Here is a 24391-nt window from a genome sequence, read left to right on the forward strand (position 1 = left end):
ATTTTTTTGAAAAGCGAAATCCGGAGATCAGAAGAGGGATGTTGGGATCAGTGTGAGTGACTCAATGTTGATACCGGCAGACTCGAGTATAGCCTTCCTCCTCTGTTTGTGTGTCCAACGAAGGCAGTTTTCTGCGCCAGAGCGAGAGAGGTGGTGCGCGAAATGGAGTTGGTTACCCGCAGTGCAACCCCGCTCGCCGAAACACTCGGCAAAGAGACGCTGACAGTTGTGCGCGTCTTCTGGTAGCCTGATACTTTTCGTTCGTGAGTGACGTTTATTTCGAACCGAATTCGAATTATAAAAATATAACTGTGCTTGTTGTCATCATTATTCGACCAAAACAATTCGAATATAAGTGTTTTATAACTGCTGTGAAATTCGTTACGAATTTATCTCCTGTCATCTTCTGTATCCCTAGATATAGCTGTCAAGACACTACCGGTAAGTCAATATTATCCATATCATATAAATACTTAGTAATAATAATTTAAAATATCCATGTTATACTTTACATATATACAGATTAGAAAAATAATTAACTATTATTATTATATTACTTTATTGTATTTTATAATATCATGTTTAAGTTATATTTAATATTTAAAGTAAACATCTCAACTTTATTATGCCTACTTATATACATTTTCAGGGTAATTATTACAAACAATACAAAATACTAGAAATTGAAAATTTACTTAACTATAATATCGTTCCTCACTTCTCTCGTTATAGTAATACATTCCATATTAGTTATAAATTATTATAACAGTGTTATTTTATTGTAGAAAAGTATTTGTTATATATATCAAATTCGCCTATCAAAAATAATTGACTATAAAATCAGGTCTATATTTCAACTCAATATATGACAACCATTTTAGTGATGTATTAAATAATTTAGAAATTCATACCTCGTTAGGAAAGTTTAATTTACCCATAACCGGTGAGTAATTATTACTATACACCTTCTAATGCAATACTACCGAATAACATTGTCTGATTTTTTTTCATTCAAATAATAGGTACTTTGAATGAAGGAAAGTAGAGAAATTACATTTACGGGTATTATAATATTAATCCGAAGAGGTCAACTGCTCTATTAAAATATACAATCGTAAGTCCATATTGGGTGATTTGTAAATAAAAATGCTTAACAGTTTTCAGAATAAAAATATCCATATTGGGTATTCCAATACTATAACATTAATTCAAAAACGTTAATAATAAAGTAAGTATTATAAAATTAAGATTTTATATGATTTATTAATAATCACAACCGATTTCTTCGGCTTAAACGCGCACTGCTAACAATTATTTTGACAAATGGATCTTGAAAATGTGTCTAAAATTAATATTTTTGGCATTTTTTGTAAATATTGTAACACTGTTAAAAAATACTTTCTGCCCCTAAATTCATTCTATGGAGGTAATATTTTATATAAAATTACAGATATTATCTACTTGGCTTGGCTACATTTCCTTTTATCTATAAAATGCTAGTTTCATTTAATAAGAAATGTTTGATGAAAGTAGTGCATTATGCATCACAGTATCGCTAAAAACAGCATTAATACGTCTGTAATAATGTATGATAACGACTAAACCCGTTAATAATGCAATAATATAGTAATAATACCGAAATATGCAAAGTCAGATAGATGACCCAGAACATTCTATGCAAATAAATGCATGCCCTCTTTAAAATGTATAACATAACGTTCCTACATAATATATAATATACGACTCTCTTTCCAACTGTGAATCTAGTTTATAAGATGAGATCTTCGGCATTTTCTTTTATATCGTTACAAAATGTTATTACTTGTTTTATTATTGTCTACATCAGAGGTCGGCAACGCGGCGCCTGTGGGATATTAAATTTGTCGCGCCTTCAATAGACTCGGAAGTTTTATCCTCAAATCATCAAATTATGGAAAATATGGGTATTCTAAAAATGTCTTACTATTTTCCTTAAAATATATATTTTCTTACATTTTCCTGTAATTTTCTACATGTGTAGTAAAATAGTCTCATACTGTGCAATTTTGTTTGGTATATTTAGGTAAGTATATATTTTTTCAATAGCTTATTAATCCTATATAGATCTTAGCCGGCTTCTGAAACATATATATTTTTTAAATACTTAAATAGATGTTGGCTCCTTGCTCAACTTGATAAGTATATGTATGCTCTGTATCCAATCACACATTGAAAAATAAAATGTGACTTTTCCAGACTCCGGAGTAAGATATCGTACGCTCCAAAATTATAAAAATACTTTTTTCTTTATAGCGTTATAACCTTATATATACCTCGGCCATCGTCACTATCCGACTCTGTACAGGTCAACAAAATATACCATATTAGTCTAATAACTCTAATACTATATATTTTTACATACTTTTTTATTTGGATGGCTACATCACTAGAGCGGATTGTATCGATATCGCGTATTTGACATAAGAATCCCTTCAAATATAATAATATTTAAATAACATGACATAATAATTGGATCAGGCGAGGACCCGGAAGATCAACAACGACAAAAAAACCTCAAAATCACACCAATATGCAGTCCTCCGTTTAAAACAAAACCCTACGCAGTAATATTATTTAATTCGGCAATATACATAATCCTAATATTTTACTTCGATTAATATAATTTAAAAAAATACATATTAAGTCAAAAAAAAGTATATTGTTATGTTATTTTGACAATTTGTATTGTACCCTTCGTGAAAACGTCCACGATGGTCGATATTTTCAATAAAGAAACTCAAACGTATCATGGCCCCCACAAGGGGAGGGGTTAACAGGGCTCTAGCCTGGGGGCCCGGGCTCAGGAAGGGCCCGGTGTGGCGAGTGGACCCGATAAATGAGATAAATACAGATCACAAATTTTCTCTAATAATAAAAAAGTCGCCTGCGGCGCTATTTTACTTCAATAATATTAATAATTTTAAATCGACAACTCCATAATTCAAATGGATGTGCATATTAAAAATACAAAAAATCGCTAAAAATACACCTTAATTTTACCGCGTACATAATTTTGGAAAACGCTACTGCAGCGCGTCACACTGCTTTTAATCTAAGGCCTAAGCGATAGGTAGGGGGCCCCGCCAAACATCCTATCCTGGGGGCCCGCTTCAGGATATGGGGGTCATTTGCCGTATTATAGATGAAGCGAATGGCTAATACTAATCATCAAAGAAAACAAACCTCATATTCAGACTCGCATTGAGTATGAATCTTAGACGAGGCTAAGGTCGAGACCCTCACAGGGATAGGTACCTACATAATTTTATTGATGAATATGCATGAATATCATAATTTCTCACGGGTTATTTTTATAGTATTTAAACGAAATCCTCATGCGAACGTGTAATCAATCATTATGATTTTAATGTGAATCTGACACTGAAATGTATTTTATTGTAATTTTTCATTTATAACGTATATAATACTAAAATTGGAGCTACTCGCTACATGCATATTAGTTTTGTGACAAACCAGCAACGCACTCAAATAAATGGATTATATGACATACACTAAATTAACTGGAAACAAATAATTTTCTGATGGTTCGGTGTTATATTCTCTCAATCTTTTTCTGTGATATGGAGGTATCGACATTAATCCAAGAGATATCAAAGAATTTGAGGCTTTTAAGACATGGGTGTATAAACGCATCGTCAAAATCTCAGACTGATAGGGTGACAAAATAATATTGACGTCCTCAAACGAATGGGAAATTCTACGTGGTATCAAAATCACAAAACTATAGTCCTTCGACCACATTATGAAAGGACAAAAATACAGCATCTCCCAACTTGTTATCGAATGAAAGATAAATGGTAAACGAACAGAGGATGGCGCCGTATTTTGTGGCTTAATAACATCCGTGATTAGATTCAGCTCCACCGAACTGTTCCGGGTAGCATACGATAAAATAAAGAACGCCTTGTGATCCCCGTTAGGGGATGGTTTGATATGAATAACCAACCGATAATATAATTTTATTATTAATTCTACCGATACCTTGGGATAATTTTTAATTAAAATTTGACCTTATCTTTGGTACTCTTCCGTAAAGACATTCAATTGAGTCCCTTGGGTAAAATTTTAGCACTTTCAAGCTTTGTTAAAATATATTAAATTGCTTGATCTGATAAAGTCTGAAGTTACCGAAAGGCAGTAAATAAATACGTCATGAAAAGCAATTGATACGGAAGTTGGTAGGTATACAGAGTAGAGATAATTTTTCATATGTCAATTATATTACTATTTTTAAAAAAAAATTATAATACGATTAATGACTTTGTGAGATTTTGTTAATTTTATAGACACAAAAACACTGCAATGTTTATATTTGTTAGAAATTGGCATCTTTTATGCCTATATGATTACAATGGCTATCTACTATCACTCTAACACAAAATAGAAATGCTGAATAAGGACTTTCTAATACCGCTATTTGACATTTTCTTGAAAAAATGGCGTTTAGCTATCCGTTAGGACTTATCTATCTCTATTTACTAGGGCACCAGTGTGGGTCGTATGGTCAGACTATATATCACTTTATCCCACCATATGTTATAGTATGTAACTATGTTTTATATCTATGGATAATAAATATTGGCGAAGACCGCGAGATAGCTTCATTCTTATTTTATGTCTGAATAACTGTATGCACAAAACGGCATATTTTTGATTTAAAAAAGAATTACATTTTACCAGAGCCATGGCACAGTAAGTGAATTTAATATTACACGTTTTGCATCATTATGTGTTTATACTTTCAATTCATAGTGTCTAAGAACTACTCCAAGTTTTAACATAACATATCAATATAAAATAGTATGTTAGTTTTATCGATTGGGTTATTTTAGAGAAGGTTTACATGGGTGTACGTATTTTTGCATGTTTACCTGTTATGTATTTCTACGTTTATTTCTCTTCACAATCACTGCTGAAGTTTTAATTACATTTTAATTACCACATTTAAATAACACGTTAATTACATCGAATGGCCAACTGCTCCAAGCCGCGCCATTGGCGGTGTTAGCACTATATGTAAACGCAATTTTGTATAATAAGTTATTAATACTACGGTCTATCTAGTAACTACTAGAACATTATGTATATATGGGAGTGAATAATATTTTATTTATTCGGTAATTAAATACTAAAATTCCCTGATTATACATAACACAATATATTGATCAACCAATACTGCATACCTACTCGCATAATATTAAAATAGTCATAATTACGTGTGTTGTATATATCTATTCATAATGATAGCGATCTTTTTAGATAATATAATTATACAGACACATAAATAAACTGACAATCGTAAATAATAAGATTTGTATATATTTTTAAGTTTTAATGGCGCGTAACATTTCTCAGAAATGAGTAAGAATGCTTTTTGCTGTTTAAAAACCCGTAACGAATTCATATAAAATGAAAAGTAATCAACGGTATACTTACATATAATATATGGTTATGTGTCTCTACTACTTAGCTTCCTTCAGTTTGTTCACCAAAGTCAGAACTGTTTCACCGTGAAATACATTAACGATCTACTTAAGAAAGCTGAATCACTATTCAGTTGATTGGTAATAAAGTTATTAAAAAACTGCAATGGTTTGATGAATAATATACTGTTATTGCAGTTCGGCTAACAATCCAGCATCTGACCATCCACCAAGCGCACTCAGAAATCTAGTACAAAATATATTTGTACATTACCGCTACAAACGATAAAAGCAGTGGTTTTTAAACTTCTATTCTTTCACAATACCCTCAATGAATGTATGTTCGAAGCGATTAATAGAAAATTATCTCTATCTTTTTATGAATCCAAAATGTCTATATTATGCCGGGTCCACACTGGCAACCTCGTTAGATTTTACGATAATTATGATAATTATCGTAAAATTTCTTAGGTAATTGTGATAATTATCGTAAAATGTAATGAGGTTGCCAGTGTGGCTACGGCATTAGAATCAGACAAATATTTTTTTCTTCATAACAATAATTTATGCTCAGTATTTTCCTACTAACTTATTTATCCGTTTTTCAAAATTTCAATAAAAATAAATGTCACAAATAAATTGAACGGTGGTCACCATAAGTATGCATAGTAGATAAATAATATTATGTTATAAGTTATAAGGATTGGATAGAATTTGTTTGTAATTATTATTTTTTTAATGTGCCCTGACTTTTACGAACGTGGTTGTTAACTATTATGCCAATCCATTAAGATTTTTTGATGTTAATGTAGACTTATATAATTTAGAAACACATTAGAAAACAATCTTTTGAAATAAATATGGCGTCGGATAAGACAAGCATCTGCATCAATCGAATTCCGGCGGAATCCGGCCAATTTACTTCCGATGAATTCGCTGAATAAAAAAAAATAGTTAACATATTAAACTACTGTGTTCTGTAGTAATCTACCGTTATCAGTATGTCATATATTATTATCACAGATTTTGGTGACTGATTTTATTTATACAATTATGTAATGACAGGTATAAAAATAATAATATGTTTTCTTCATTCTGACTTATATCGAAACGTATTTAATATTAATATATAAAAATAATGTTTAAATCATGTACCTACTTAAAAAGGGTTAAGTATAATATGTTTAGTCAGTTTATTGATTCAGGTTAACCTTGTTTTAAGAAACATCATAAGCTGTACATTTGTGATATATTAATAAAATCGTTCAATTTTCGTGAATTAAACGTGATATGTGGCAATTCGGACGCTCTCTGAAAAATTCTTTTCACATTCCCAAATAAATGACTGTTAATTCTACGCTCATGAATAAGTGCAATGTAGATGACTGGTATAAAATTGGCACATACGCATATGAACACTATATCATTATTAGCACCAATTTTCGTACCATATATTTATTAGTAGAATAGTTCCATAAGAAATAATATTATTTATAATATTATCAATTTTTAAAAAACAAATACAATACGATAACAAACCATAGTTAAAATATTTATATTATGTTAGTAAGATTTTTGTTTCTGACTTACTTAGACAAAGCTCCATTAAAATGACGAATATAACGTGTTGTTGGATTGTCGGGCATTGTTTATTTAGTAATTATTTGACTTTGTTTAGAATATTAAGAATTGTTAATTTCAATTTCAGTTATTTTGTCATGATGTAGCCAAGAATGTATCATGAAATTTTGTAGCTAATGCCGTCTTGAAATACGGCGCAGTTATTTTAATAACATTAATTCAACATATCATATCATGTTATAATAATTAATAGGCAATCAAATGAATTCATGATGCGAGGCAACATTATTAAATTTCCAGTATTATAATTTATGGCACAATTAGAATTTTTCCAAATTTACTAACGACAAGGTTAATACGTTTGCCTTGCGAGACAATAGGCAAATGACTTGGTATTGAAGTGTGGCCTAATAAGATTGAAATGATATTTCTCACATCAATAAATACTAAAACTGGTTAGTTTCCTTATTCCGGACCATTTTATCTCTGCGTAATAAATTTGTTGTATAATAGTGCCAAATCTCATCGTAAAATTTGATAATAATGAAATTGGAATTCCCGAATTAAAACATCATAATATAGATAATATTAATTTTATCGTTTAAATAACTACTATATTATTAAATTTAACAAAGTATAAATTTAATATCGTTCATTAAATTTTAATAATGTAAAAATAATAAATACGTATTGTTTTAATGTAATATTCAAAGAAATAAAACATACTTACCTGAGATTTTCTACGCGATATGAAAATTTATAATATCACGCGTTTTCACACCTGTTTAAATAATAAAAAAGCGTCTACACCAATACCTTAATCATAATACATTAGTGTGCATATTGTATTTTTTCAGTTGTTTTCAAATTTAAATATAAATTTTACCTATACATACGAAGAATCGATTTATAGAAGACTAAATTTATTCAACACATAAAAAAAATATTTAATAAGTCAACTTATGATAACGTATACTACGTGAACGAAACACGTGTTGCTCTAAATTTTTTTGATGAATACTGATAGATCATTAAAAAAAGTATCACGAAATTCCACCAAATAAATGATGAATCTCTTGGAAAGAAATACCTACTTAATTTATTTTGTTTCCGATATTTTAATTGTTTTAATTGGTTAAAACTGAAATTTTATATGAAATGCATTAATTGTAATATAGCATATTAAGTACCTATAGCAAAGATAGAAAATTTATATATTGAGAGAGAGATGTGTTTTCATTATTAATTGTCAATTTTTGGTGGAAAGAAATTTTATTAGGTAAAATAAAACACAATAAATTATACTTGTAGTGTAGTGGCTTCGTCCGTTTGATTGGGACATCGTCACTGATACAAAACATAATAATAACTTTTAAAGGCAAATTAATTATTGAAGGTATGAAGTTTTTTCTTCAAACTTAATTCAATTATATTTACTTAGCTTCAAAGCCGTCAATATAATCATTAATCAAAAATAACACTAACATCTAATAAATAATATTATTATAATGTTATCTTGTTTGAATCAATCTAGTAAGATTATCAGTGTAGGAAATTATTATAACTGACTGAAATACGATTAGTAAAATATAGATAATTTCAATACATATCTATTGTGTGGTTAAATTATTTATAATATTTTTTTACTAAGGTTTGCTAAGGTTAGACCACACCATTTGTATTAGCTTTATGATAAAAGGATAATATTTAAATTGAACTAATAATATGCCACAATATTGCTAGACTGCTTTGAAGTACAAAGGGAAATAAAATATATATTAAAGCCTTGTCCAGATAAATAAACATCTGGACGTAAACAAAGTAACTATACAATTTATTATTTATAAACATTCGCCATAACACAAATGCACGTGCACATACATTTATACATGAACTCCTGCAAATATTGCTAGCTATTAAATTAAATGAACAACGTTAAAAAATATACAAATTTTAATACAATGTTTTTATATAGGTACTTAATGTTTTTATGTAGTTTATGTACAGATGTATGTCAGTCTGGGGTAGACTAGATAATCAATTTGAAGTCATTGTTAATTGATTTTTTTCACAAATTCTTTGTAACGATTTTTTCGAGATAACGTTTCAGGAATAACATGAAATAAATTTCCGTGAGAATCGGAATTAAATGATTCAAAAGAATAGCATATATTTTGTGAAATCAATACTTAGCCAAAGAAGCGACCGCATTGCATCATAATTATCTATAAAATTGTTTTGCTATGTTTTTCATCATCATTAACCAATCTGTTGCAAATCTATTTACACAGAAATTCTACATTTACAAACTTAAATCAATTTTATAGTGTGATTAAAATGGAATACAAAAAACAAACCATCATTTAAAAATGATTTAAATTGTTTTCAAATGGTTACTTTTATCAAAACAACGTGATTAATATGTTTGCATATAATGCCTACACTATATACCTACGTCTATTTGTAATTATTTTTTCCGTTTACACCTTGAATCTTTGTTTTTTAACTGTGATTTTTTTGTATACGTTAAATATTAATTTTATTTTTAAAATTATATATTAGGAGTCATTTCTAAGTTCTTTACATAATAAAATTATAGAATCGAGATATTCACAAGTTCATATTTCATATTTGGCCAGGTGTTCTTTAACTTAATTTTCATGATTTTGTAAAAAAAAATATGTCTTACCTACTAATATAATATTCCGAGTGACATTTTCACTAACGACGTACCCGGTGCTAACCTTGACAATTTTCCAATTCTATTTCCAATATTATTATGTGACATTTCGTGCAATCTAATAAAATATTGCATTGATTGAAAAATCAATATGTGTATTGTGTCGTCAAATTTCCCCTAAACAGCGTCATCCACGTCAAAGATTTGACAGGTTTTTCTGGGGTTTTTTTCTTTCAAAATACACCTTCAGACTTTACCGCAATATATATAGATATGATATAATATAATATGTATGTACTCGTACCTACATTTCCTCGTTTTACACAGAAATTTGAGAACTATACCACAGATTATTGAAATATTATCCTTGTCTCTAAAATAAAGTGTAAAGACATTTAAATTCAGTTTAGCGTTAAAATTGAGTTAAGGACCAGATTGACGTATTGAGAAAAAAACACCTTAAAAACAGGCAAATTATAGTAGAATTCGTGTTCATTTCTCCTTTTCTTTGGTTATTTTAATATAATCGTTTATAAGGAAAAACCCAATACACACGATTACTACCAAAAATCGACTGTTATAATTTATCTTTTGAAGATTTTGTTAATACGTCATTTTGGTCTTTTACCCTCAAAATAATGTTGGAGTTTATTATCAAAGTTCAAGGTAAATGTAGATGCACTTAATTACCTACTATTGTTTACTAGGTATCGGTTACGAAAATAGTACATTAATTATATTCGGTGTACATACGTAAGTATATTTTTTTTTAAATAAATATTATAAAACATAATATTCACAACATACATAAATATAGTTAATAAAAATTTGAAAAATTTACAGGAGTTGATACATTTTGAAATCACCGATCTTATATTTAAAATTTTAAACCAAATACAATCTTCTCAAGAAAACATCTTATTACTTTATGTTTCATTTTTATTACATTTTTTCATAGAAAATGGCGATTTTACGTGCGAAGTACGTGTAGGCTCAAAACGCTGACAAGTTCCGAGCTCACCATATATACAAATGTTGACTAAGGGTACGATAAACCGCCAGTGAGTGTACAAATACACTCTTATTAGAGCTTAGGTCAATCGAAGTTTTTCATTCTTGATTCTTCTACCCAATTTAAGTAGTACAAGTTCATGTAGATTTTGTCTTATTTAATAATCGGTGGGTGACAATTTATAGTTTTTTTTTTATGTACAATTTATTAATTAATCTTGGTTTTACAACATTATTTTTTGTCTAACAAATAAAATACTTATGTACACGCATTAGAAGTTATATTTCTTTGGCGTAACAAAACAAAAAATAACAAAACAATTACCTGAGTCTATTAATATTACAGTGGATTAAGTTGATAAAAACGCATGCGATTCATCTGTGTCTCATATAGCACATGATAATTGTAATTTAATTATTGTATTGGACCAAAGCTCATCTTTGCCATACAGCGGTTATAATCGATTCAGAAGTGCCCATGATGAATTAATAAAAAATCAAATTTTAATATTTTTGAATTATTTACCAACTCAACATTCACAAAATTTATTTATTTATTGATATATAATTTTACTCATTAATAATACTTAAGTACATAAATATAGCTTCAAATTTTGATACACAATCTTTACAATGAAACAGAAATATACACTCCAATATAAATAAAGTTTTATGAACATAATTTTAAATTTTAGTCTCCAGAATTTTTTTTCATAAACATATATATTTATTATGACACAATATTGGTTATGTTTACAACACGTGCTGTTTACTTGGTTGTATTGAACCACTAACTAAATGACACTATGCGTATGCGCGTGTACCCTGGAGACCGAAATGAATATAATCATAATAATAAATTAGTATGTGTTGCATCGGCGAGCGCAACTTCCGTCACACGCTAAACGTGCGCAACTTCGTCACACGCAAAAAATACACTCTGATCTGTTTTCCCAAACGCGCCAAATGAAGTATAACTTCAAAAATGCAGCCACGTACATTTAATAACTTTTCTACTTAAATGAATGAGTTTGTAAAAAATAAAACCACTTAGGTACTTGTAGGTATTTAAAATGTATGTTTGTTAGTAGTTTAACATGGAAAAAAATCACCTAGGTGTGTATTTTAATTGGGATGTACTTTTGCGGAAACACAACTCAAATTTCATAATTTGCAAGATTATAGTGACATCGTTTAACCGACGCATTTTTATGAATTTCAGATGCACTTCCTCGGTTTTAAATATCGCAAAGTGCTGCTAGATTCTCGTCGTATCATATTGCGAGGCCGACTTGCATATCCGCTGACAAATGCAAACTTCATCTATTTCCTCTGATGTAAATTTGCAATTCTCGTCGCGTTTCGCGGTGACGATTTGTCTGTGTATACTATAAAATAGTCACGGTAAAACTTTTAATTAAAAATCTACTGCCACGGTAACTTTGACCCGAGCGGAATAATATTGGCAAAATTGCTTTCTTTCGTATTTATTCCATACCAATAATTCACTAATTATTACCGATAATGATATTTATGTAAGTAATTGCAGATATCGACAGATAAAGATTATCATAACTACATGAGACCCATTAGTAAATTACCAAAATTATAGTTCAGTATAGGAACTGATAGTTCATTAGTTTATTTGGACTTTCATCATGTACCTATATTAATGATTCGTATGTACTTACCTCTTTCACTTACAATACAGTTTAGTATATTATGGGAACATATTCTACTGTCGTCACTGTAGATATGTTTCACATGTCCTATTATAAAGGTTAAAAAATCAGGATCTGTGGCGTTTGTGAGATCAACAATTTATAGTGTGTAGTATGTTCTATCTTTTTTCATAAAATAAATCAATATTTCATGATCATATAAAATATTTTTATTACATTAAAATGTATTATTGAATACGTCGTTGCTTGTAATTATTAACAATAAACCCATATTTTGTTACATCAGATCTCCGTAGTTGCAACACCTTTTAAAATCATTATTTTGTCAATACGCCATGCCCGCCATACTCAATGTTAATGATAAACAACATTTCATAATAAAATATATTCGCTAGACCCAATTTCCAAAATATATAATTATTATAAATGGTTTTTAAAAAAAATAGCACGTCATGATTTTTCATCAATGACGTCGGCGACCATCATAAAAATATACATTTTGCGTATATTTATTCCATGATATAAATGTATATTATATTAATTAATTACTTTTTTTATTTAACGAATAATTCACAAAATTTAAGAATGTACCTAACATTCTAATTATTGAATACACATAATTTTTGAAAACACTTCTGAAAAATATATTAAAATCAATAGAAAAAATATTTTTGAAAAAAGTAAGACCTGCATCTCTCGGGTTTCGCGCACATGCACATAGACCACTATGCTAAAGGTAACATACTTCATTACGACAAATTTTAACTAATGGCTCTAAATATTTATTATTATTATGTAAGTCACCAAATTTTTTGCATAATCTATTTATCTTAATCAAAAGTAAAAAAATACGAGTAGAATAATTACTTTAAACTATCATTTTATGATATTTTTGTTTGTTAGCTTAGGGGTTTAACTGCGAATAGGTGATGAATAAAAGATGGTGGCCGGACAATCGCACGAGACAAATGCGAGAAAATATATCAACTCACACACCCTTATAAAATATATTATAATAACAAACGACAGGCTCTCAAATCAAAAGACAAAGTATAAAAGAAATTATTATGTTACTGGATCGCTGGTGAGATTTTTTACACTACACCATCGCAGTTTCCGTCTGAAAGCACACATATAAACTGAGCTCACTTTTTAAGCGTATAATCTTAATTGTATTATATATTACAACTTTGTATGACATCCTACAAAAGCTCAATAGTCACCGCCCATAAATTGAAAAGGTTAACCGCTCAGGTGTTTCACACATAAGTTATACCACAAATCACATTTGTTGAATTAAATAGTTGCTACAACCTTACCATATTGAAATTAATGTACGATAGTTTATGCGAGAACAAGAAAGAGCGGAAGGGAGCTGAACAAGACACCCCAATATGGCAGAAGCATTTTAAACAATTTCAGTGATTTCGATTGTATACATATCAAAGCGACGATAAGGACATTATGGCGAAAATGTTTTTTTTTTAGAGAATGTCATACGTAGCGTCCTAAAACTAAAATTACGGCGGCAGACTCAAACCGATCATTTGCTCCGTTCGCTTCATGGAATTGTGGATAACATAGAATAATTTTTATTTTTCACTTACGACTCAATAAAAAAAATAATGACAGTTCGGTCTATGATTACCGTAATTTATCGCTAATCGTAGACCTAACTATCATCAATCGTCGTTTGAGTTATGCATGAAAAATAAGAATTATTTTATTTTGTTCACGACTTTAGTGAACGATCTAAAGTAACAGTTCACTAACGGTGTAGTAGTGTAGACGATAAGATTGACGTGAGAATCTGCAAGTGTAATTTTCCCGTGAAAGTGCGTCAACAAGACTTATTCCGTTATGAAGTTACGACTATTATTTTTTGAAGAGTAAAAAGTGGAAAATATATTAACCCTTTTTTTAAATTGCTCCCCTGCACAGTGGCGAATTTGGCACATTTTGGCCTTCGAATTTTTCTCATACATATTTTTGCGCTCGGGAAGACAGTGTATTATTTGTACACTATAATATCTCCACGTTGCTAAGACCTATGGTGAAATGCACATTTTATATGGCGTTTTCTATTATTTGTCGAATGATGAAAGTACTTTTTATCATTAAAACGACTCATTAAATCATTCATGGAACTTATGTAACAATATAGATACTCGATAATTTTCATTTCATTGTTGATTTTAATTTATAACTACAACTTGTAATTCTGCGCAAATTTAATATTAATTGTATTATAACCACAAAAATATTACATTAAATATCTATTAAACGCGTATCATAATATCTTTTGTCAAGTTAAGCCAATATTTCTGGCATATAAAATTGCCTTCAGTGGACCATCACTGCTTTGTACCGTACCTACGCCTTCCACGCGCTCGTGCAAAAAATATGCAGTCGTAATCATTCTCATTGAAGATCGCAGACCGTTGCAAATTTTTAAACAGTGTGTCGACATAGAAACAAGGGAATTTCGAAACACCTTGTATACTGGACATTTTTTACCAATATATTTTTATTCATGTTGACCAGACAGAAATAAGGAAAACCATGTCTTATGGGCGAAATAATAAGTGCAATATAGATTTATGTTCTTTAATCTAGATAAAAGCAATACATATGTATAGTATACATTTTTGACCAAGTAATAATTATTAGGGGATTGAGGGCACGATGAATATTTCCAATAAAATATTTTGATGATGATATGATGAATATAGATGGGTTTCTAAAATAACAATAATTCATTTATAGGTAGGTATGTGATGAAAACTGTATATGAATTGGGGAGGGGGCATTATAAGCACGTTGAGATACATAATATATAATAATGATATTCGATTTTCAGATAGGTAACTCAGATTCAAAATTGTATTGAATTAATCACCGTTTTTCGAGTCTATACGAATATAATATCAAGGTGAATCGAACATCGCGCGTGGAAGAGTCTACCACAAAAATATGCAACGTGGCACAGTACTCCCCCCATGTCAGCAAAATTACATGTCATTTTGCATACAATATCGATAATCAATATAAAATGATTTTCATGCGAATAAAAATAAATATGTCCTTTTATGTACTTATACATATTTACGTAGCATGCTATTAATAAAATTCATTTTAGAAATACAAATAAATGTTTAATAGATATTTTCCCAAAATTCATATTCAACAGACTTGTCAGAGGAAAATCACGCTAAGTCGACTTCGATGAAACTGAGTTAAGTATGATAAAATCATTATACTGATCAAAGTTAAGGAAAAATGAGTTAAGTCATTATTAAGAACTTTTCCTCATCTTTATAATATGCCAAAAGATAAGTCATACAAAACCATTTTGATTCAATATGAATTGGAATAGTGTATTATGTATGACTATTTAATTTAGTTTTACCGACTTCACTTAACTCACTTTGTGTTAACTTTGCAAAAATCCAGATATCGAATGACGTACCTAAATATGTTAAGATTGTAGAGTGCACGTTTTATAACTTTGCATTTCTTACTATACCGATATGCCTCTTTGCCTGAATAAAATTAGATCGAATGATATATTTTACTTGTATTAATTTATGTAATAATATATAAATAAATGACATTTGTAAAAAATATATTTTTAGAATATATTACATCATTTTCATCCTAAAGCCGGAGTGCAAAGTTATGAAGCATATACTGTATTATAAATATGCAATATTTGAAATGTTCAACGATATTTCTCATTAATTAATTAATCTCATTGTAATTCTGAAAAAAAATCTAAATAATACGGTTGTGCGTATTTTGAACAATTATTCATACCTCCCTTGCCTCAATGATTAACATCAGTGCTTGAAATGTTTATTAATAGAGTAGGTACTCGGGGCGTGTAGGTACGTTTCTAAATAATATTAATAAATCGGCTCGCAAAAAGCTCAAAGGCGCGATTTATGATACCAAAGAGTAACTCGTAAATTTAGCTCGGGTAATATTTTTCCGAGCTCTGTGTAATCCCGTGGGACGAGAGAAAAATCGCCGTTCGATTTGCGGGAAACGTGCTGGGCAAACATTGTATTTTTGCTGGTTTCCATTTTTACCATTAAACTTTCCGGGCATCTCAACTCCTGGATTTCACGGCGTAAGCCTGAGAAGCCGTACGTATTATAATTTATAATTCAATCTTAAACCGATATTAAAACGGACTAAAAATGATTTTAATAATAAACCTGAAACCCACATAAATATTAAACTATAAATGGATATTAAATTTTGTATAATACCAAAGCGATATCCTGGTTCTATTCATGTACAGATTTATAAAGTACAAAAGCTTTAAGTATATCTATGTACGATTGTTGCTAATGGTTTATGGTGCCTAAGCACTTATAAATTATGATTCTACAAATATAGTTATGGCAAATGAATGACAGGAAAGTGATAGTAAAAACTTTTTTTTCACTTCACCTACACTATCGTTATTAGGTTGATTGTAACCATAGTATAGTGAAGCCGGAAGTGAGATTTTAATGGATAAAATACGATATTGGTGCGTAACTTCAGCTCTATGTTTGCCCATAAAGACACATGAATAATCAGAATCGATGCCTTTATGTTACTAACATATCTATTGAAGACTCTCATGTTGGGCAGTATTTCTTAACCAACAACTTCGATAGATAGATTTTGGTCGGCTATGTTAAAGGACAGAGGCCACAAAGAAGAGGGATTTATGTAACTCGTATGAAGAATGTCTATTCACAAAAGCCAAAAAGCATTAAAATTGATTGAAGTTTCATCAAACGAATCTTTAAAATACGTAGCATTTATTTCATGAATAACGTTCACTTGATGCTCAATTTAGATTGAACTAAGTAGGTTTACATTCGAAAAATATCATCATCTAACTTAACATCTAACTCTACATCATTTAACATATAGTGGGTCTGGCTAATCCACATGCTATTTTTTCTCTTTCAATTTGTATTTAAAGCCAGATTCAGGAAGTGGCTAACATTCATTTAACTTAACGTAAATAAAAAAATCTGTTAATACAATATCCACTCTGCGGATGCCCGTATTCTCAGATTAACACAATGCTTACGGGCCCTTTTAATTAATTTTGTAATTAACGTGTTAATTTGCATTTGAAAAGTAGTTAGCAAAAACACAATTTTGTGCGGCCCGTAAGCTATGGGTTAAGATAGAATGTGATAATTTGCTTTACTTTTTATTTATGACAGATATATACCTACGTACTTACTAATTTTTAACATCATTTCTAGTTCTAATTTCATGAAAAATATGTATTCATAACATCAATAAATTATAAAACCACATTTAATCTGTAGATCCATTTCGCTAGTAAGCCTAACATATGGATGTCCGTATAATCGAGGTTATAATATTAACCCACTTTATAGAACGTATGCTTGCTTTCTATTCGCTCAACCCATTGATTCTATACTCTGAATCAAACTCACATATTTCCAGACGTGGGATTAAAACCCACACCGACTGCAACACTATGGCACTGCTCCACCGTGGGGTCGTAAACAATTCTGTAGTTGGGTATATAACATTTAGTATTTATTTTCCGCTTAATCTTTTGAAGCATGTGTACAAATCTTTTCCATTTAAAGATATAGCTTTGAAAAGCAGCACGAAGTAAATAATTAATAACCTCGGGTATAAAAGGATTCGGTCTAAAAACATGCTTTTCGCTTTGAAAAACGGACCCTTGTAAAATTATTTGATGAATTCCGGAAGAAGAAAGGCGACGGTGTAGTGCCATCAGGCGGGGGTGTTTTTCTAGAGGGTTGCCATATTTGCATACCCATTGCTTTCCTTAAATATTCTTTTCGCTTAGGCATACATTACAAAGCTGGTGGCATTATCTGTCTACATATTCTTGTTTACTTTCCATAGACAATATCGCAGATTTTCTGATTATATAGTACGCACTTATCTGACATATTGTTCACTTTTAGACTTTCTTTGGAATTTCTGCGAATATCTTTTTGTTTCATTTATTAGATTGTAATATATCGAGTAGGTATCTACAGTTTATATTTTATAATAATATAATATACCCAACAAAAAACATATTATACACGGAAAATTAGAGGAGTTATTTTTAGTTTTTTTCATCCTCTTACTGAATGTCATACATACCTACTTATGAAACATAATTTTATAGCTGTATACCGTACAACCATACGTATACTGTATACCATACAAAACGTAAGTGAAAATTTAACTGAAAATAAGATATTTCAAAACCTTGAACACATTATGATTATATATTGACTGCTGACTAGATAATTACTTCTTAATAACCATATTTAAATAGCATGCTAATTATATTGAATGGTCACCTTAATCGTTACGCGCTGGGCGCGTCTTTGGCGTCAAATGTATTAATCCCAAGTTTCTCATTTTTTGTAACTACCTATATTTACGTTCTTTCGTAACATTTGGATAGCAATAATTTTATCAATCATAAGCTTTTGTTAAGTTTTGTTGAATTTTAATAAATGCACAACATGTTACCTAGTTCCACTGTTTACACGCTATGATAATTTAATGCGATAATGTATTAATATTAAGTATCTAATACGATTTTTACAAGCACTTCAAATATTCAATTATAATGTATATAATATATATAACCAATTTATTCGGATCTTTATGAATGAAAATATTACATATTATATAATTGTGGAGAAACTAATTGACAAGTTGTGTTTAATCTTCCATTACTTACGTCTGTTTTAAGTCAACATTTATTTACTTACAGTGACGTAGACTGATTTATTGTTTAAAATACATACATATAGATCAAAAAGATACAGAATATTACAAGTATTATAACATGGGTACTAAAATAAAATAACGGTAATAATTAAACTTATCTTCGCTAGAGGTTCGTCAGTAATCTGTCTCCGCGACAGCTTTACATTAATTAACAAAATATTGAGGGTTCTAGTTGCAGAGTCAGATGGCTTTAGTTTTTTTTATTATATTGTCTTTCGTTTTAATTAATACATTGTCTTTCTACAAATAATTATTATCGACAGAAAAGCTAACAAAAAAAAAATCGGTGCGTGTACTTATGTACGCGCGATAGAAGTTATACTTCTTTGGCGTAACAAAACTTGTGATAACCTAGATTCTTCGACTAGCTCTTAATTATCTTGTTAAATTACACACTCTAATTGTCACTGACTAACTGTCACTGACGTCATTTGTTTACGTAAGGAATTGCAAATGGCGGACAATAATAAATTCGTTGCCTAGGCAACGGAACAATTCTACTATCAAACTTGCGTTTGTATACAGCCGACCAATTCGCAGCTAACTCCATACTGTCGCGCACTTTCGTAATGATGTGCGCGCGCAGCTCTCTATTTCACTCTCTACCAAACGCCCCAAAAGAAGTATAACTTCAAAAAGTTATAACTTCAAATAGTTATACTTATATTATTATTTAACTCTTATTAAAATATAGTTGTCTAATTATTAGAATGTGTCCAAGACCATTATATTTTGCGATTTACACTTTTATTAATTTACTAAGTAATTAGTATTATGATTATTAAGCATGAATTCAATATGCTACGTTTAATATGAGAGACTTTTTTGTGATCTCAGAATGAAACATAATGTAAATTACTGACTTTGCTTCTAGTTCCTTCGATAATATACAATGCGGCACCAGATCACGATTGACTGGCAATTAGTAAACACCTCAGGTCCTCCGGCCGTCATTACCTCGGCATCACCTTGCAAGAGCAAACAATAATAATGTGTCCATTCAAGTTTCTCAGAACGTATCAGACTAACCCCTCGACGCTGTGTTATTCTTCGACTCTTCAAAATTACAGACTTCCCAGTTCTGGGAAGCTTGTGACTCACGCTTCGTGCGTGAAAAAGAAATACAACAGGAATATTGATCAGGCGAAACAGGCCTACATGCGAAAATGATTATATAAGACGTTGTCAAAATACTCCAAATATAACACGCGTATTATTAATTCATATAACTTATGAATGCACTAAATAATTTTTTTAAAGTGATAATTCTCGATGAATAGCCATTTTAATAAACCAATACAAATATTTTCATTACATTTATTTAGTGATATTGTATTATTATCGTACGTGTTTCCACAATAATTATGATTTGACAACATCGGTTCCATCTAAAGCCGCGTTGACACGGTCCAAGTACGATCCAAGTAGACTTGGATAGGAATAATTAGTATGAAGATGTCCCATCCAAGTGACAGCTTCATACTATTTATTCCTATCCAAGTGACAGCTCCATACTATTTATTCCTATCCAAGTTAACTTGGATGAGTAGGACGCGGTCCAAGTAGGTTGGATAGGAATAATTAGTATGAAGATGTCACATACGAGTGCACTTGGATAGGAATAAATAGTATGAAGCTGTCACTTATGAGACATCGTACACTACCTTATTCTTGGGTCAATAATTATTATAAAGCAATCATTATTCGTAAGATGTTTATCACACTTGAATGGTCAAAAACATAGCTTATAATGAGTATCTTTAGAATTATCTTCAAATCTGTTGATCTTGCCCATTTTTTGAATAACAAAATACCCAATTCTTGTCAAATTTGGGATCACAGAGATTATCAATATAAATTTTTATCGTATATATTTCACTATAATAATGTCGATATAAATTATACTGATGGTTTTATAAATGCGTTTTAAAATTAATAAATGTAAACAATTTTAACACCACTGCACATTTATGTATTGAAATGTGACTATATTCTAAAACATTAGAGCGAGAGGTTTAAAAGAATACTATTTTATGTAATAAAAATACTTTATGCAGTCATCAAATGTTTAATATAAATATAAAGGATAATAAGGCTTCAAAATTATATAAATAGATTATCTACAACGTTTAAGGTATGTCCAGGATTATGCTTTGAAAATAGAACAAAAGCTCCATTTTGACCTACGCTGAGCATGTCCCCCCTTTATAACAGATTATCCACTAAATTAGAGCAATTTATATTTCTTACCGCATAAAGAAGAGACACTCATTTATACGGATATTATTGTGATCATGCATCGGCGTATTGGATTAAGATTGTCTTAAAAAAAATTTCGAGCAGCTTGCGGCGCCCATGGGAATTGCTTGCCATGCTTTGGGGCATCACGGCGCATATTTTGATTAGCAATGTACTAAGTGGTTTCCATGTTCGGTACTTGAGACTGCCTAAAGGGAGAGCCGCTCTGCTGGCCTTACCCATTCTTCGAGACCCTCAGAAGCTAAATACGCTACCCATGCGAATAGTCTGTACTCCTTGGGTTAGGTGAGCCAGTCAAATATGTTGTTATTGTCATAAAGCTACTCGTAGATATGATTTCGTAATACCTATTTTATTGTAAATAACGTGGGAATAATGTAGAATGTTAACTATATATATATAGATACCACATATACCGTACAAAGCTAGTTTATGTACTGTTATATATATACCAAATCAATGTCTGATTGTGATTGACGCCTGGTTATAGGTAGTTTTTACAGATTTTTTAAGGTAACGTACAATACATTTTATAAAAGTAACCTGTTGTTTGTGGTACTCTAAAAAATCTGTAAAAACTGTACTGCGTGGGTGTACATGTATGTGTGTTAATATTAACTGTAGCAGCAAATACAATATAAATAATCTTAAATCGTTTGGTAGTTGTAATATTTTGCGACGTCGGGCACGATAAATTTCTTCTGTTTAGTTTGCATTATACGAAAAAGCACACATCCCTAAAATAAGGTGTATGTAACACATAAACAGTAAAGTCACATTACAGAAGCCTCAGGGGGAAATAATTTTATACCGCTACAGCTTTTTAGGTAAGCTTTCGACTGCTGCTTATTTACACCTGACTCTTGACATTGGACGTAAAGTACGACCTCGTAGAATAAATAATTTATTTATTTATTAAAAGAATGAAATAAAACAGCAATATAGCTTGAGATACATCGTTAGAATACCATGTTAGATTACATCGAAATATGGGTAGGTAGTCAAAATAACATGCATATACCAAAATAGAACGACAGCTACAAAACTCTTAATCAGCGACGTCACACCACATCGTGTTATCACAGTTGTTGTCATTTTTCAGATTTATCGATTATTATTAAAATATTTTTTAATCGATATACAATGGTATAAGTATGAAAACTGCACAATATAAATCATTGCCTTATCAGTTGATGCATTATGGAACTATTCTACAGTATACTGGATTCGTATATTTTTTATTGACATGGCAAGAAATTTATATATCGTGCTGAGAAGTCTTTACACGAAAGTAAATGTCAGCACCAATGATAATTTAATAAGACTTATTTAATACTGCTATTAACTATCAATTGCGCATCTAATCGATATTTGAAATGCTTGCAAAATAGCTGTTGTAAACTAACAAAATGTCACCTGTCACTAGTTCTACTCATATGTTCGTATACGCACCACGTTTTTTTAGATTTTTTAGCTATCCGATATACGCCAAAATAACGAATCATGACATTCCATACATCTACGCCTACAGTATGGGCAATGAGGTACTATATGTAATAATAGTGACAATTTCAGAATTAAAATACATTTTGTGATACTTATAAACAAAAAAAACGATAAATATTACAATTATAATATTAAATTAAATAAATAGTGACGTCATTAGCATTTAAAAGTACTAAATGAGTTAGCTCAAAGATTTTGAAGATGGGTTTTAGGAGTGAATGTGAGGTTCGAAAAGTACAACCATCAACTGTTTTATAGGTTGTATAGTGGTCCCCTTATTGTCTTTCATTTGATATGACTCGGTTGAGCACACTTAATCAAGCAAGAAGACCAGACCAGAAGTCAATAGACATCTGGAGAAAATTAGGGTTATTAGACCAATAATAAATTTGTTAGAATGTGTAATGGACACTTTGTCTACAATGCGTCTTATTTACTTGACATTTTCTTTCAGTGTGACTTACGATTATACCTACTTGCTTAAATTGGTGCTTCAGACTATTCAGATCTATAACTGCAGCCCGATTTCCTAACTATCGTCTCGTGTGGCACCAGACGACATGACGTAATTGTGACGTCAGCCAATACACGCTCGAGCGGGTGGTATGTATTGGCTGACGTCACAATTACGTCATGTCGTCTGGTGCCACACGAGACGATAGTTAGGAAATCGGGCCCCTGACTGCACAATTATCCTACAGACATCTTTATCTCGAAGTTTTTCTTTTCTCCAGTCGGTCACACTCAGTCTCTCTGTCTCTTTCTTGAGATTGTCCGCTCATTTCAGATACATCGCACCAATCTGAGTCTTGCCGCTCTTCAGACATTAAATATATTCGGCTTAAATCGCTTGAAGGCAGTATGATATACCACCTTTGTTCTTTTATAGTCAGTCCAAGTGGTGTTCTTCGGTGAATTTATTGTCATAAATAGCTGTTTATTGTTTCTTCATCACTCATCAGGCTCTAGATTTTACATCCATACAGAACTATTAGTTATATACTTAGTTTAATTATTATCAATAAACTGCTTGATTTAATCGCAAAACTCTGCAGAATTGAACTTTACTAGGTTAATACTGCAAAATACGACGGTACAAAATAATAACCTGTTCGGTGGGTGATTAATAAAGGTACCTACCGTTGAATTCGGAAGTGAGTAGTTGCTACGCAAGCTTTGATTTAAAATGTACATATCGTCAATATCTAACCATACATTTAAGCCGTATTTGTGGTTTTGGCATATTGATTCTGGCATATTCAAAAGAGCTTTATCTGTTCGGTTTACTCTAATAAATAATGTATGATCCGATTACTTAAGTGGTTAGTGCTTCCTTCCCTTTTTGATTAAGATGTTTCAGTGAGAAGACATTGAATAAGTAG

The 24391-nt window shown here is 30.6% G+C and overlaps 2 protein-coding genes across 5 annotated transcripts in view; one reads left to right on the forward strand and one right to left on the reverse strand.

Moving 5' to 3' along the window:
* Positions 1–24391, reverse strand: part of LOC147064710 (DNA oxidative demethylase ALKBH2-like) — a 318791-nt gene that overhangs the window by 30382 nt on the left and 264018 nt on the right. The gene's annotated exons all lie outside the window — the stretch shown is intronic.
* The window catches only part of LOC147064711 (uncharacterized), a 204155-nt gene continuing 179967 nt past the window's right edge, over positions 204–24391 (forward strand). For all 4 annotated transcript variants that reach the window (XM_085958122.1, XM_085958124.1, XM_085958123.1 and 1 more), the window contains exon 1: positions 204–441. The gene's annotated coding sequence lies outside the window, so the exon portion shown is untranslated. The remainder of the gene's footprint in view (positions 442–24391) is intronic.

Source organism: Rhyacophila brunnea, unplaced genomic scaffold (assembly GCF_057557595.1).
Source record: "Rhyacophila brunnea isolate RB1 unplaced genomic scaffold, BYU_Rbru_1.0 scaffold_7, whole genome shotgun sequence".
NCBI classification, from domain to species: Eukaryota; Metazoa; Arthropoda; class Insecta; order Trichoptera; family Rhyacophilidae; genus Rhyacophila; species Rhyacophila brunnea.